The following is a 15,764-nucleotide window of genomic DNA, read 5'->3' as shown; positions in this document are numbered from 1 at the left end:
GATGGTGGTTGAACATGTGTTATTACTCAGCTACTGTAAAATGGCACTATATGCCTCCATTGTAGAAAAACAGCTGGGATATGATGGGGCTTGAAAATGTGTTATTACTCAGAGCTATTCTCTCCAAATGATTTGATGTAACACTGGTCATGACCAACATGTTACAGTGGGACCTAGCTACACTGGAGCAGAGATTGTTGTGTCAGTATGTCAAACACACAGCCCCCCCCGCCTCACGCACACATACAGATAGACACACACAGACAGCCCCCTTGCCACACACACAGACACAAAAAAATGGCGCCAACAGAGAGGGCTGCCGTGCTTCTAGCGCTTAGGAAACTTTGCAATATTTTGTTTTTTTTATGAGTAATTTCTTATATCATTAGCCCAGAATATATATTTTTGTTATTACATACAGATGGGAAGAACTTTTGGATATGGCGGTAACTCACCAGCATTACCAGCATTACGACCAGGAATACAACTTTCCCGAATCGGATCCTTTATTCATACCCCCCAGGGTAATTGAACTGGTTCCAGAGGCCGATCCAAACACCGCCGGTGGAGGAGAGGTACTCGGAGTGGACAACTAGTCTGACTCAGGAGGCGGGCACACCACCCAACACTTCCGAGTATATTATATATGATATATTATCCAGTCTCAGTCTGAGTCCGTACAGCCAGTTGGGTTAATCAGACAGGACTAAATATCTCTCCAGGAAGAAGAAGGGCAGGGGTTTATGTTTCATGATTAACTACTCATGGTGTGATTGTGATAACAATCAAGTCAAGTACTTTTGTTCACCTGACCTAGAATACCTCACAATAGAATACCGACCATATTACCTCCCAAGAGAATTCTCTTCGGTTATAGTCACAGCCGTGTGTATTCCACCTCAAGCCGATACCATGACGGCCCTCAAAGAAACCTCACTGGACTTTATGCCAACTGGAAACCACATATCCTGAGGCCGCATTTATTGTAGCTGGGGATTTAAAAAAAGTACATTTGAGGAAAACGTTACCGAAGTTCCATCAACCCATTGACTGTAGTACTCGCGCTGCTAAAACACTCAACCACTGCTACTCCAACTTCCGGGATGCCTACAAGGCCCTAACCCGCCCTCCCTTCAACAAATCTGATCACGACTTCATTTTACACCGCCCTTCCTATAGGCAGAAACTCAGACAAGAAGTACCCGTGCTATTCAACGCTAGCCTGACCAATCGGAATCCACACTTCAAGATTGTTTTGAATACGCGGACTGGGATATGTTCCTCCGAGAATAATATTGAGTAGCCTCTGAGAATAATATTGACGAATACACTAATACGGTGACTGAGTTTATCAAGAAGTGTATAGGAGATGTTGTACCAACTGTGACTATTAAAACCTACCCTAACCAGAAAAACTGGACAGATGGCAGCATTCACACAAAACTGAAAACTCGAACCATCGCATTTAACCATGGCTGGGTATACGGCCGAATACAAACAGTGTAGTTATTCCCTCCGTAAGGCAATCAAACAGACAAAACGTCAGTTTTGAGACAAAGTGGAGTCGGAATTCAACAGCTCAGACATAAGGGTCACAGACAATCACCGACTAAACCAGCCACGTCACGTTTTGCTTCTGGACAAGCTAAACACCTTTGCCCGCTTTCAGGACAACACAGTGCCACAGACACGGCCCGCTACCAAGGACTGTGGGCTCTCCTTCTCCATGGCCGACGTGACTAAGACACTTAAGCACATTAACCCTCGCAAGGCTGCCGGCCCAGACAGCATCCCTAGCCACATCCTCAGAGCATGCGCAAACCCCCTGGCTATATTGTTTACAGACATATTAATTCTCTCCCTATCACAGTCTGCTGTCCCCACATGCTTCAAGATGTCCATCATTGTTCCTGTATCCAAGAAAGAAAAGGTAACTGAACTAAATGACCATTGCCCCGTAGCACTCACTTCTGTCATCATGAAGTGCTTTGAGTGTCACGAATTCTGCCGAAGTTGATGCCTCTCCTTGTTCGGGCGGTGTTCGGCGGTTGACGTGGCCGGTCTTCTAGCCATCGCTGATCCATTTTTCATTTTCCATTTGTGTTGTCTTGTTTTCCCACACACCTGGTTTCATTTCCCTCATTATGTGTTGTGTATTTAGCCCTCTCTTTCCCCCATGTCTTTGTGCGTGATTGTTTATTGTTAGGTTGGTATGTTTCCGGCTGGTTTATTCCCGGGTGGTGTTTCACCTGGGTTTAGTGGCAACCGTTATTTTTGTTCGCACATTGGGTTTGTTACTTTGTGCATTTGCCTTTATTAAAGTGCGTTGTTCACTTATCTCTGCTCTCCTGCGCCTGACTTCATGCACCAGCTACACCAACCGCCTGACATTGAGAGACAAGTCAAGGATCATATCACCTCTACCTTACCTGACACACTAGACCCACTTCAATTTGCTTACTGCCCCAATATATCCACAGATGATGCAATCGCCATCACACTGCACACTGCCGTATCCCATCTGGACAAGAGGAATACCTTTGTAAGAATGCTGATCATTAACTATAGCATTCAACACCATAGTACCCTCCAAGTTCATCATTAAGCTTGAGGCCCTGGGTCTGAACCCCACCCTGTGCAACTGGGTCCTGGACTTCCTGACGGGCCGCCCCCACCTCCACTTCACTGATCCTCAACACAGGGATGAGTGCTCAGCCCCCTCCTGTACTCCATGTTCACACATGAGTGCAAGCCACGCACGCCTCCAACTCAATCATCAAGTTTGCAGATGACACAACAGCAGTAGGCCTGATCACCAACAATGATGAAACAGCCTACAAGGACGATGTGAGGGCCCTGGGAGTGTGAAAATAACCTCTCACCCAATGTCAACAAAACAAAGAAGCTGATCGTGGACTTCAGAAAACAGCAGAGGGAGCACCACCCTATCCATATCGATGGGACTGCAGTGGAGAAGGTGGAAAGCGTCAAGTTCCTTGGCGTACACATCACTGACAAACGGTGGTCACCCATGCAGACAGTGTGGTAAAGATGGACCAACAGCGCCTCTTCAACCTCAGGAGGCTGAAGAAATTTGGCTTGCCACCTAAAACCCTCACTAACTTTTACAGCTGCACAATTGAGAGCATCCTGTTGGGCTGTATCATCGCCTGGTACGGCAAATGCACCTCCCGCAACCGCAGGGCTCTCCAGAGGGTAGTGCTGTGTGTCCAACGCATCACCTGGAGCAAACTATCTGTCCTCCAGTACACCTACAGCACCTGATGTCACAGGAAGGCCCCCCCAAAAAATCAAGGACAACAACCACCTGAGCCACTGCCTGTTCACCCCGCTATCATCCAGAAGGCGAAGTCAGTACAGGTGCATCACAGCTGGGACCGAGAGACTGAAAAACAGCTTCTATCTCAAGGCCATCGGACTATTAAACGGCCATCACTAGCACATTAGAGGCTGCTGCCCTATATACATATACTTCAAATCACTGGCCACTATAATAATGGAACACTAGTCACTTTAATAACATTGACATATTTTGCATCACTCATCTCGTGTATATATGTATACTGTATTCTATCCTATTCTACTGTACCTTAGTCTATGCCGCTCTGACATTGTTTGCCCAAATATGTATATATTCTTAATTCCATTCCTTTACTTTAGATGTGTGTGTATTGCTGTGAAATTGTTATATATTAATTGTTAGATATTACTGCACTGTTAGAGTTAGAAACACAAGCAATTCGCTACACCCTCAATAACATCTGCTAAACATGTGTATGTGACAAGTTGACTTGACTTGACAAACACACAGCCTCACTCACTGTCACATGACAATGTACATGCCAACTTTGTCAGTCTCTATGAGTCATTCTAATGAACTTAGTGTCAACCAAAGGTCGACGTTTCTGACAGAATCAATGTGACTTATGGACCATCATGATGTGTATCTGCAAATTGCATATGAGATCACTATCACATCCACACAAACACGACAAAACACACTAGCCTACCTTCAAGCACCCAAGCAACTGTCCCAATGATTCAAGAGCTGTAAGGCCAAAAAAAAAAACACATTAGATCACAAATCAATTAATCAACCATTACTGTTTAAAAGGGACTATGAAACTTGGTCTCATGATGCAAGGCATACATGGAAACGTACACAACTTCTTCATCATAATCAACCAAACACATTGTGAGTTGTACTAACACAGTGAGAATCCAATACTTGTGTCCGTTGCTTCATACAGTATAAAGGGCAAAGCATTTATTACGAGCAGATTACATTTGGCAGGCATATGTGTCTGCACTACGCCTCCTAATTCCGCCTTGTTAAGAACTTCCCACGGCGATATTCAATCACTGCTCCGATGTGGTTTGTCTCCCATTTACTTCCCTGGGCAAAAAAAGTTCATTCTACAAAGGGAGAGTGGGGTAGTTTCAGAGAGGGGTGGGGGGCACTGAGATGCTTTCATTTTAGAGACTACTTAATTAAAATGTGGACGGCACTCAAAAGGTCAGAGATTGTGGCTTGGGCGCATTGCTACTGATTGCGTCCATATAGTGCCACTCAAGGTCTCCTAGATTAATCTGCAGTTCACTTGCAGTCGAAGAAACAACATTAGTTCTTCTTCTGATAAACAGGAAATCTGTATTCTCAGTTTCCCCCTTTCTGGCCAGTCGAAAGATAAAGTAGAGTTTTTTTGCTGTTGTCAGCTTAATTTATTTTGGCCGGAGCGCATGATTGCAGACTATATGGAGGCTATAAGTGTTGTATGTGAATGGCTACTGTCGAAGTGGCGACGTTTGGAATTTAGGCTTAGTTTATATGCGTACTGTAGAGCACCGTCGTTAAGGAGAAATGGTCATTTGATATGCAGTGCTTTAGGAAAGTATTCATACCCCTGGATTTTTTTCAAAATGTTGTTACGTTACAGCCTTAATCTAAAAGGGATCAAATCTTTTTTCCCCTCATCAATCTACACACAATACCCCACAATGACAAAGCAAAAACGTTTTTTGGGGGTGGGGATAATTTACATAAGTATTTTAGACCCTTTACTCAGTACTTTGTTGAAGCATTTTTGGCAGCGATTACAGCCTTGAGTCTTCTTGGGTATGAAGCTACAAGCTTGGAACACCTGTATTTGGAGAGTTTCTCGTGTTCTTATCTGCAGATCTTCTTAAGCTCTGTCAGGTTGGATGGGGAGCATCGCTGCACAGCTATTTTCAGGTCTCTCCAGAGATGTTCGATCTGGTTCAATTCTAGGCTCTGGCTGGGCCATTCAAGAAGTCATTCCCGTGTTGTAAGTCTCTATGAGCTTTACACCACTGTTCAGCATTTGCCCATGAATCTTTTCCAAGCTCTTCAAGCTCAGTCAAATTGGTTCTGGATCATTGCTAGACAACCATTTTCACATCTTGCCATAGATTTTCAAATAGATTTAAGTCAAAACTGTAACTCGGCCAGTCAGAAAAATTCACTGTCTTCTTGGTAAGCAACTCCAGTCTAGATTTGGCTGTTAGATCATTGTCCTGCTGAAATGTGAATCCATCTCTCAGTGTCTGGTGGGAAGCACATTGAACCAGGTTTTCGTCTAGGATTTTGCCTGTGATTGGCTCCATTCCGTTTCTTTTCTATCCAGAAAATCTCCCCAGTCCTTAACGATTACAAGAATACCCATAACATGATGCAGCCACCACTATGTTTGAAAATATGGAAAGGGGTACTCAGTAATGTGTTGTATTTTCTTTGCCCCAAACAATTGGCCCCTGTATCTTGTATTGACTGGGTGTATTGATACACCATCCAAAGTGTAATTAATAACCTGTTTTACCCATCTACCAATAGGTACCATTCTTTGTGAGGTATTGGAAACCATCCCTGGTCTTTGTGGTTGAATCTATGTTTGAAATTCACTGCTCGACCGAGAGACCTTACAGATAATTGTATGTGCGGGGTACAGAGATGGGGTACTGTAGTTACTCAAAAATCATGTTAACCACTATTGTTGTAATACAGAATGAGTCCATGCAATTTATTATGTGAACTGTTAAGCAAATGTTTACTCCTGAACTTATTTAGGCTTGCCACAACAAAGAGGTTGAATACTTACTGACTCAAGACATTTCAGCTTTTAATTTTTTATTAATTTGTAAAAATTCTAAAAACAATTCCACGTTGACATTATGGGGTATTGTGTGTAGGCCAGTGAACTCAAAATGATCTATTTAATCCATTTGAACTTCAGGCTGTAACAAGGGGTGTGAATACTTTCTGAAGGCACAAAATACTGACATATTCATATCAGCTGAACTGGTGAAATGTTTGAAGGAATTGGGGCTTGTTTTTTTACATGGGAAAAAAATGGTTAATAGCGACACATTTGTCCAGCCAGCAAATGAGGCAATGGAAATGGCCTCTGCTGTACTTCTTTGGTCTGGTTACAGCACAGGCACAACAGTCCCCCTAGTCAGTGAAAAATTCACAAGATGTCCCAAGAAACACCAGGACAAACACCAAATTACATCAGCAAAGGAATAGTTTGGTCCTACAAACTATACATATAGGCCAGGGTCCCCCAAATTTCGCCCTGCGGGTGGTTTTAGTCCCCCCCCCCAGTTTTCTGAGCAAATTATAATTTTTATTTTATTTTATTTTATTTTATTGTTGCACATAAAAGACAGCAAATCAGCTCCAAGTGGTTTTAATTTGGGAAATCTGTTCTCAAGTATTCCCATGCATAATAGCGAGACTTGTGATCATATACAAATGTAAGCAAGGTTGGAAATGATTATGTTTTAGTGAAATATCTTCATGGGCTTCTTGCAGTCATTTTGCAGTCTACAAATTATTTAGAATTATATTACGGCCCATCCACTCAAAAAGAAATCGTCCCACAGCTGAATCTAGATGATGATCAACAAGCATTTCACTACACCTGCAATAACATCTGGTAAATATGTGTATGTGACCAACACAATTTCATTTGATCCCTTCTACAGGCAATGTTTCAGTGAGTGATTGAAAACTACACTTCATTATTGATACATATGCATACATTCACACAAATTGCTTCTTGGAAATCAGTCGAGCTACAATGCTACTTTTTGCTTGAAAATGGTTGAAAGGCCCATTTCAAAACAACCCAACCATCTGCTCTCCCCTACTGATGATAATAGATGCTCTCTAATTTGATTGATGACTAGCTGCCGTCTGTGAAAGGTCAGTAAGCATTTGCCAGAGGAGGCACGGTGTACATACAGTAGCCCCAATTGGATTGCAGAAACAGGGAGGTGATACGATAGGGGAGGGGTGGGGAATGAAAGGAATAGACTGAATCAACAGGTTTGATAAATTCCTCTAAAACTGGCCATATCTCTGGGACTGGTGGCGGCATGACAAGAAGGAATGTCGCTCCTGATTAATTGTAGTGATCAGCAGGCAGCGAGAGGGGTAACCGTCAGGTCCTGACTCCCTCCATGATTTATAACCAATAATTCTGCATGAATGGGGCCTCCGAGGCACTATCAGGACCCTGCAGGGTGCCCGAATTTGAGACACAAATAGGGTTGAAATCCATCTGTTTCCTGTGTGCTGATATGTTATGAGAGTGTGCACGGTAGTGCACCATCTTGAATTTCAGGAGCCCCACGAAAATGAAACTGGCCACTGTGAGAGAGGTATCTTCCCCTGAAATAGACCTGTGCCAGTCTGAAATGACTCTCATCCACCGTCACAAAGGTTTCCTTTAGGCTATAGAACGGTTTTCAGTATTCACCATATGCAATGCCATTAGTAAATATCATTGAGTAAAACTACACCAACAAGTCGACAGAATGTGCTACAATATCTGTTCAAATAAAATAACACACATTTTATTTATAAATACATGGTTGACTGATTTGATGATGTGCGGCACACTGTTTAATTCAGCAGTGCCAAAAAATGCGGTTCAATGCTATTTTAATTCCAGACAGATCATGGTTGAAATTATAGTCAAATGGTTTTTACACCATCTCTGTCGCTGAGATTCAACACTGGCCAACAGCAACTTCCTTAAGAGTATCAATCTGAAAGGGGTACAGTAAGACAGAGGATTTACAAACACATCACCACCTAAAACCCACAAGCAATCCTGAACATTCTACGATATTGACTATAGAACTCACACCAACACTGTGTAAAACTGAAAAAGAACCATACAGGATCTATTAAAGTCAGATTGGGAGCAACACGTTAAACAGGTTGGACTAATGTGTTAAATAAACACAATACCCATCCAGCTGCAGCTTTACGGCAGATCCTGGTTTATGTCTTTAATATCTACATATAATGAAAGTTGCACATGTAACAACCTCCTTAAAAATCCCATCTGCTGCACAACAGCACCACCAAAGGCAGAATGAGAGAGACAGAGAGAGACAGAGATTGAAACCGTTGAAGCCTAAACTAATTCCCAATTTCGAGGATCTGTAAAACCACGGACCTTGGGCTCAGGGTCCGTTTCCTTTGGTGGGCGATCACGCCATCCCTCCACCTCCTCCCCTTTACCCCTATTCTTCTCTCTCTCTCTCTCTCTCTTTCTCTCTCTCTCTAAGAAGAAGAAGAATTCTCTGGCCGAGCCCTCCCGACAACCACCAATCAACCCGGGTGCAATTTAAAAAGCCTTCAACAGCTGCCATTCCACCGGGCTGGCCATCAGTCCAGCTGCCAGAGAGCCAGACAGGGAATCTGCTCAAGTCAAGCAAACTTTGAAAGGCATGTTGGTTTCCCCCCTGTTGCAAATGGAGGTGAAATACTATTTTCTCCTAAAAAGACTTATTCAAAGAGAATACATTTGATTTTTTAACTAGTGATACACTATGAAATATGTCCAAGCAAATTTGTTTTTGAGGGAGGATAAAATCCGCTCATGCCAGAAGTGAAGACAAAATGATGAAATGGGTACAGGTATATTTGCAACTGATGTCATCCAAATGTTTCAAAACAAGGGAAATGCTTGCTGCCCTTTTAGTGCACTCCGACAAAAGATATCTCTTGTTCACTTCCTCTTCTGGTGTTTGCCGTTTGCCTCATGCTGATTTTGCCTGCTTTGCCAGTGTGTGTGTGTGTGTGTGTGTGTGTGTGTTTCTGAGTTCCAGGTTGGGCTGCCTGCTGCTGTGCAGTTCGCCGTTCCATACGTCTTTGTCGAAAATATCCACAACGCAGCGTGGCTGTGAATGAGAGATTAAATCTCTCCCACTGGTATTTTCCCCCATTGAACGAAAACAAAACAGATTGGTGGCTGCCAGGTCTGTTGCATTGTGAAATGCAACAACTGGCCACCAGCAGCGTTTTTCAGTATAGACCATGTTGTCTCCGGTGTCCCGTCCACATGTTGTATTGTTTTCGAAAGAGTAAAACGTCTGTGGACATTTTCCGCCTGTCTTGAATAGCAAACCAGGACATGGATGTGGAAACAGTGCTGGTGTTACTGTTGTAGTATTTGAACAAATGGGGATACTTTACTCTAGATTATCGTTTAGTAGTTTGAGTGCATTGACAGGTGAAGTCAGTGGGGTATTTCCCTGTATGTCTGTTAATGGGGTTTCATAGACTAAGCTAGTCTTTGAGAGCTATAACAGTCTCTCGTCTCCGTATCTACAACCCTATAATTTACATGATGTCACAGTCTCTAGTCTCCGTATCTTCAACCCTATAATTTACATGATGTCACAGTCTCTAGTCTCATTATCTACAACCCTATAATTTACATGTCACAGTCTCTAGTCTCAGTATCTACAACCCTATACTTTACATGATGTCACAGTCTCTAGTCTCCGTATCTTCAACCCTATAATTTACATGATGTCACAGTCTCTAGTCTCATTATCTACAACCCTATACTTTACATGATGTCACAGTCTCTAGGCTCAGTATCTACAACCCTATGCTTTACATGATGTCACAGTCTCATTATCTCAACCCTATAATTTACATGATCTTCAACCCTTCAACCCTATACTTTACATGATGTCACAGTCTCTTGTCTCAGTATCTACAACCCTATACTTTACATGATGTCAGTCTCTAGTCTCCGTATCTACAACCCTATACTTTACATGATGTCTGTGCCAGGCTGAATCATGTTGTGACAAAGGTGTCATTCTATATGACAGGATCGTTCATTTAAATAAAAATATTTTCCCTTATTCAAATACGGTCTCCTTAGCATTTTGTACAAATCTGACTCAATAGTTTATTATGGTCATAGTAAATGATGTCAGAACACTGACAATAGGAGGAATGTTTCTCCCTTTGGAATCCATTTAGTATCATTGTTTGTCAGTTTACCAAATTGCTCTACAGTCCATGCACTGGCACAGGATATAGAAGCCAAGCTGTCTTCAGCTGCTGTTCCTGGACCTGTCACAACCATTGTGTTGTGTTCCCTCCTACTATCCGCAGATGCTTTTAACCCCATAGTGTTGTCACCCACTGGTACAGGTCTTGGATCGGATTTGTTGATAGCCACATGGGACCATACAGACAGCGGATCCAGTTGGCTTGATGGTAAGGCTTCACACCTGGGAAAATGCTTATTTTTGCATAGACTGGAAGAGGAACGGTTGGGTTTATCAACATGATGGGGATTCAAGCTCCAGTGATGAACATTGCCCGGAGGGGTCTGGCATTGGGGACGGATCCCATTGAGCTAGGGTAGTTAATGGTTTTGAAGTCATTTGTCTAGAGTAGAATCACAGCTGCTGTTTATAGAGCCTTCCCCACCTGTTGTAAAACACTATATACTCCCCGCTCTCGGAGAAAAAAGTATCACTGCAGGTTTTACACAGTCAAATCTGACTAATAATTACATGTTTATTGCAGAACTAACTTCTCATCGACGGGACTGTAGTGGAGCAGGTTGAGAGCTTCAAGTTCCTTGGTGTCCACATCACCAACAAACGAACATGGTCTAACACACCAAGACATTTGTGAAGAGGGCATGACAAAACCTATTCCCCTTCAGGAGACTGAAAAGATTTTACATGGGTCCTCAGATCCTCAAAAGGTTCTACAGCTGCACAATCGAGAGCATGTTTGCATCACTGCCTGGTATGGCAACTGCTCGGCCTCCGACCGCAAGGCACTACAGAGGGTAGTGCGTACGGCCCAGTACACCATTGGGGCAAAGCTTCCTGCCATCCAGGACCTCTATACCAGGTGGTGTCAAAGGAAGACCCTAAAAATTGTCAAAGAATCCAGCCACCCTAGTCATAGACTGTTCTTTCTGCTACCGCACGGCAAGTGGTATCGGAGCTACAAGTCTAGGTCCAAGACCTTCTAAACAGATTCTACCCCCAAGCCATAAGACTCCTGAACATCTAATCAAATGGCCACCCAGACGATTTGCACTCCCCCCCCCCCCCATATTTTACACTGATGCTACTCTCTGATGTTATCATCTATGCATAGTCACTTTAATAACTCTACCTACATGTACATATTACCTCAATTACCTCGACTAACCGGTGCCCCTGCACATTGACTCTGTACCGGTACCCCCCCCTATATATAGTCTCGCTATTGTTATTTTACTGCTGCTCTTTAATTACTTGTTACTTTTATTTCTTATTCTTATTCGTATTTTGTATGTTTTTTTTTCAACTGTACTGTTAGTTAGGGGCTCGAAAGTAAGCATTTCACTGTAAGGTCTACACCTGTTGTATTCGGCACATGTGACTAATAACATTTGATTTGAATTGATTTAAAATACACAGCAAACATTCCATTCCAGAAAAACAATGGATGTACAGCATTTTTTGTCAAAACACTTTATTTAGGGGGTGGATCAGCTTTAATATTGCAAGTAGATTGTGGATTCTATCAATGCAATTTTCTGCATAATTTCCAATCCCCCATAAATTAGTTTCATTCATACATGTAACATACATACATACATACATACATACACACACACACACACACACACACACACACACACACACACACACACACACACACACACACACACACACACACACACACACACACACACACATCACACACACACACACACACACACACACACACACACACACACACACACACACACACACACACACACACACACACACACACACATACACATACATACATACATACATACATACATACATACATACATACATACATACATACATACATACATACATACATGCACCTTAGTTTACATACACCTTAGCCAAATATATTTAAACTCAATTTTTCACAATTCCTGACATTTAGTCCTCGTAAAAAGAACCTGTCTTAGCTCAGTTTATTTTAAGAATGTGAAATGTCAGAATAATAGTAGAGAGAATCATTTATTTAAGCTATTATTTCTTTCAGTACATTCCCAGTGGGTCAGAAGTTTACATACACTCAATTAGTATTTGGTAGAATTGCCTTTAAATTGTTTAACTTAGGTCAAACGTTTCAGGTAGCCTTCCACAAGCTTCCCACAATAAGTTGGGTGAATTTTGGCCCATTCCTCCTGACAAAGCTGGTGTAACTGAGTCAGGTTTGAAGGCCTCCTTGCTTGCACACGCTTTTTCAGTTCTGCCCACAAATATTCTATAGGATTGAGATCAGGGCTTTGTGATGGCCACTCCAATACTTTGACTTTGTTGTCCGTAAGCCATTTTGCTACAACTTTGGATGTATGCTTGGGGTCATTGTCCATTTGGAAGACCCATTTGCAACCAACCTTTAACTTCCTGACTGATGTCTTGAGATGTTGATTCAATATATCCACATAATTTTCTTTCCTCATGATGTCATTTATTTTGTGAAGTGCACCAGACCCTCCTGCAGCAAAGCACCCCCACAACATGATGCTGCCACCCCCATGCTTCACAATTGGGATGGTATTCTTCAGCTTCCCCTTTATTCCTCCAAACATAACGATGGACATTATGGCCAAACAATTATATTTTTGTCTCATCAGACCAGAGGACATTTCTCCAAAAAGTACGATCTTTGTCCCCATGTGCAGTTGCAAACTGTAATCTGTTTTTTTTTTATGGCGGGTTTGGAGCAGTGGCTTCTTCCTTGCTTAGCGGCCTTTCAGGTTATGTCGATATAGGACACATTTTACTGTGGATATAGACACTGTTGTTCCTGTTTCCTCCAGCATCTTCACAAGGTCCTTTGCTGTTGTTCTGGGATTGATTTGCACTTTTCACACCAAAGTACATTCATCTCTAGGAGACAGAACACATCTCCTTCCTGAGCGGTATGACGGCTGCGTGCTCCCATGGTGTTTATACTTGCGTACTGTTGCCTGTACAGATGAACTTGGTATCTTCAGGCATTTAGAGGTCTTGTGGGCTTTTTTTCTGATGTCTTGGCTGATTTCTCTTGATTTACCCATGATGTCAAGCAAAGAGGCACTGAGTTTGAAGGTTGGTCATGAAATACATCCACATGTACACCTCCAATTGACTCAAATGATTTAAATTAGCCTATCAGAAGCTTCTAATGCCATGACATCATTTTCTGGAATGATGTTGCTGTTTAAAGGCACAGTCACCTTAGTGTATGTAAACTTCTGACCCACTGGAATTGTGATACAGTGAATTATAAGTGAAATAATATGTCTGTAAACAAATGTTGGGAAAATTACTTGTGTCATGCACAAAGTAGATGTCCTAACCGACTTGGCAAAACTATAGTTTGTTAAAAAGAAATTTGTGGAGTGATTGAAAAACAAGTTCTAATGACTTCAACCAAAGTGTATGTAAACTTCCGACTTCAACTGTACATATATACATACATATACATATATACATACTGTATTACTTTCTAGTAATTAAGTGTTCAGTTAGATTACATAGCTACCTCAATCATTATTTCAAATCATTTCAGTGACTTCACAGCAATTTCTAGCTAGCTAGCTAGCTAACGGAATATAGCTAGCTAGCAGGCAAAGCTACATGATACAGCCACATCTCATAGTCACGTCATGAGATTTGTAAATTAAAGAGAGTGTTTGCCATGACATAGACAGACCAGCTGAATCCAGGTGAAAGCTATGATCCCTTATTGATGTCACTTGGTAAATCGGTGTAAATAAATGGGAGGAGACAGGTTAAAGAAAGATTTTAAGCCTTGAAATAACTGAGACATGGGATTGTGTATGTGTGCCATTCAGAGGGTGAAGGGGCAGGACAAAATATTTAAGTGACATTGTACGGGGTATTGTAGGTTTGAGTGTGCCAAGAACTGCAATGCTGCTGTGTTTTTCATGCTCAACATTTTGTGTGTATAAAGAATGGTCCACCCCCTAAAGGAGATCCAGCCAACTTGACACAACTGTGGGATGCATTGGAGTCAACATGGGCCAGCATCCCTATGGAACGCTTTCGACACATCGTACAATAGTCCATGCCCTGATGAATTGAGGCTGTTCTGTGGGCAAAATGGGGTAGCAATTTATAGGAAGATGTTGCTAATGTTTTGTACACTCAGTGTAATAATACATATCGAATGGAGTTTCCCATCTCCCCATTTACAGTATTTCTGGCTGAGCACAGAAAAACCCTTATCCAGATAGTGTGTTAAAGGCATTTCCAAAAAGACCTGCCAACTTTAGTGTTTTTTTTAAATTGTATTTATTTAACCTTTATTTAACTAGGCAAGTCAGTTAAGAACAAATTCTTATGCTCCCCATATTGGCTTGAGGACTTCCTTTCACTTCCTTTCAGGAGAATACTATGAGGTGCTCCCCCCCAGACTCTCTTTTACCAGTAGGGGAAACGGAAGACAAGCAATGCGTCTCTGCCTAGAACATGTCTGTAAATGGATGGAATGACCTTCCTCTGCCCCACTGTAAAAGCATCATTAGCTTAGAGTGGCTTCCCCAGCCATATGTTTCAATAATGACTTTTTAGCCTATTCAAGGCCACATATTATCTGTGGTCTGCCTGAAACCACTCGGAATACTTACATCAACATTTGGATATAGAAAAGGGCCCGAAGGGGGCTCCCGAAAGGCTTCGGAATGCAGGAGAAATTCCATTCCCTGGTCGGTTCATCACCTTTTTTTCTGGTTACCTTACCTCAAACGATCAGTGGGTCCAGAGCGGCTATTGATTAAGGTGGAAGGTAGAAAACGCTAAAGCTTATCATGACTGCAGTTCTGGGTCAGGGCTCGGCTGCAGTCTGGCAGCAGTCTCTCTGCCTTGTGAGTGACACATTATTTCCACAGTACCTCCCCACACCACCCCATCAGCCCCAACCCATCTCCCTCCACCAGTCTATTTTCTGCCTGGCTAAGCTTATGAAACTGCATATATGCTGTCTGATTCCTGTCATAAGCCATTCCCACGAAAGGCCAAAACAATGAAAACAGATGAGAGTCTTAGATGTTGGGATTGTGGTGGAAAGACACCATACACTACATTTCACACATAAAAAACAAAACAATGTACGGTCTGTTTAGATCATAGTGTATGCGTATTAAACTAGCTGAGATGTCTTTGACGGTGTCTTTATTTTGACACAGACTTGTGATGTTTTTACTACACAAATAGTGAAATATGGTTGCATATATAAACATTGACTCAGAACTATATTCAAAACACCATGCAGTCAAGAGGTTATACATTTTTCAATTAAAGTAATTTCAAAGTTACACACGCAGCACAACCCAAAATAATGTGTCCATTGTGGACATTTCATTAGCTGGCAAATTACCTCTATCCCTCCTTGAATTTGG

The sequence above is a fragment of the Oncorhynchus nerka genome, linkage group LG8 (genome assembly GCF_034236695.1).
Source record: "Oncorhynchus nerka isolate Pitt River linkage group LG8, Oner_Uvic_2.0, whole genome shotgun sequence".
NCBI lineage: Eukaryota > Metazoa > Chordata > Actinopteri > Salmoniformes > Salmonidae > Oncorhynchus > Oncorhynchus nerka.
Note: the sequence above shows the minus strand (reverse complement) of the source record.